Source organism: Propithecus coquereli, unplaced genomic scaffold (assembly GCF_000956105.1).
Source record: "Propithecus coquereli isolate 6110/MARCELLA unplaced genomic scaffold, Pcoq_1.0 Scaffold399, whole genome shotgun sequence".
In the NCBI taxonomy this organism is placed as follows: Eukaryota; Metazoa; Chordata; class Mammalia; order Primates; family Indriidae; genus Propithecus; species Propithecus coquereli.
Window position 1 is genome coordinate 246110 of NW_012149718.1, and position 2130 is coordinate 248239.

Below are 2130 nucleotides of genomic sequence, written 5' to 3' on the forward strand. Positions count from 1 at the left end.
AGTGGGCATTCTGATAATTCAAATAAAATATCAGACACAAATTTAAATATTCATAAAAGCACCGCCAAACAGAATGAAAGAAACCTCCAAAATTAGAAAGAGAAATACTAAAACACCTATACCTAGCAGTAAAGCTGTTCCACAGACACAAAAATTACTAATACCAACCCCAACGCTCTAGGTGGAAAAATGTACAAAAATGTTTAAAGAAATTATTCTAGTGAGAGTAGGAGGATTTCTCCAGAGATTTTAGTGGGCATCCTTTAAGAAAACAACACTTAAGCTCCAGGATACATTAAAACTGACTGTGGTTATGTGAAGGTTAAATGTTTTTCTTGAGAAGTGTTATGTACATTATTGCTCAACTGAAAATAATTTCTTGGGCAGGTATTTCAGCAAAAAAAAAAATACCTGATAGCCTTCGTGACCAGAGTCTAAGAGTGCCAGGCCCACCTGCCCTCCTCACTACCCAGGCCACGAGCCTACCTGACCGGAAGCGCTCATCCCGTGAGTTGGTGGGCCGAGACTTCTGCTGCTTGGGTGCAGCAACCGTGGTCTGTGCGGGCCCAGGGGTTCTATTCTCTGCTTGCAGAGATGAGTCTATTCCTGAAACACAATTTTATGAGAATACCTGTGTAAACAATTTGCTTTTCCAATTATGAAAAAGTCCATTTAAAACAGCATACATTTCTCATCGATCGTCACACAACATATACTCTGCCAAACCTGCACAGAAGAATCTTTAACCCAGAAGTTGGTGGCGGACGTGTGGATGGTGTGGGTCATGGGCGAGGCCCACTCCGACGTCCTCCTCTCCCCACACCGCCCAGCCCACCCTGATGACTGAGCCGCTCTCCCGCATTTGGAGTGTGAGCCCTGGCCTCCCAGACTCTCCACGGAAAGCCCTTTAATCGTGGGTGTTCCCCCAAAACTGAAACGGCCCGTATTACTTCTTCCCAGCACTGTCCATGGTGTTAGCAAACCCTGAGAAACAACCCACCAGTCAGTGGAGGGCCATCAGTAGCCCTCTGCCACAAACAGAAAAGGTGGGAAGGGGGAAAAAAGAGCAGCGAGAGGATACAAGGTGCCCCGAGACAGGCTTGCTCAGGTGAGGCAGCCGCCCCACTGCCCCCACCTGCCCTGCTGCCCTGCCTGCTCCGCCTCCAGACCCTGCGATGACAGTGCAACGACCAGCACGTCGCCTGCTCTCCATGCTCCACCCCCAGGCCCTCACTCTCACGCAGGAGGATGCTGACCAGAGTGAAGCATCGGGGCACACATGGGCAGGGTCACTAAACAAAATCCCTGGCATCACTTGAGTCTTAATTTGCTGACATTTGCGAACAGTGCAAAGCAAAACCTTCTGTTGTACTTCAACAAAAATAATGTTTAACTTTAGCCTTTGTTTCAAAACATCTCAAAAAATGGCCAGCAGGGATTCCAGTCCCACTGCTTTTCTAGCCCTTCCCACTTCCTGAAAAGAGGCAGAGCCCATCCTGCCTCAAACCCAGGCAGGTCGGTGACCGCCCCACAGACACGGTGTCACAGAAGGGATGCCGGGTGGCTCGAGGCTGGTCGGGAAAAGCAGCACAGCCCCACCTGGTTCTGCAGCAACACAGGCCATGTCCAGCACACCGAGCCCCAGACTGGAGGCCCCATGAGGACAGAGGGAGACTCAGCAGGTGTGGGGAGCTGGGCGTTTGGCTGTGGGTGTCTCCCCACCCTGCAGCCACGCTGTGGGTCAGGAGCCCTCATGGGACAGCACCCTGAACTCAAGCACCCAGCTCCAGCTCTGTGGACAAGGGCAAGTTAACATCTGAGCCGGGCCTACAGGGCAAGTCTGTGAGCAGAACAGAGGCTGCTGACACTGTTTAAGTGCTACATACAATTCAGGGTGGCGAGTTATGCAGCGTTAGAGGAACTCCCTCTCCAGAAGTCAAAGCTTAGCCCTCCAAAATTTGAGCATATACATATACATACTTCCACATGTATGTACACATATTGTATATGTACACATATATGTACATAAACATATATGGCAATACTGAGCAGTACTCCTACTGGCTTTTTGCTTTTTATGACTGGAGAAAACTACTTTAAAGTTCGTAATAGAGAATACATAGAGTCTTA

General features: G+C 49.2%; 1 protein-coding gene across 2 annotated transcripts in view; it reads right to left on the bottom strand.

Moving 5' to 3' along the window:
- DIP2A (DIP2 disco-interacting protein 2 homolog A (Drosophila)) overlaps positions 1–602 on the bottom strand; it is a 97659-nt gene extending 97057 nt beyond the window's left edge. For both annotated transcript variants that reach the window (XM_012652705.1, XM_012652706.1), the window contains exon 1: positions 487–602. The gene's annotated coding sequence lies outside the window, so the exon portion shown is untranslated. The remainder of the gene's footprint in view (positions 1–486) is intronic.
- Positions 603–2130: the final 1528 nt, after the last annotated feature.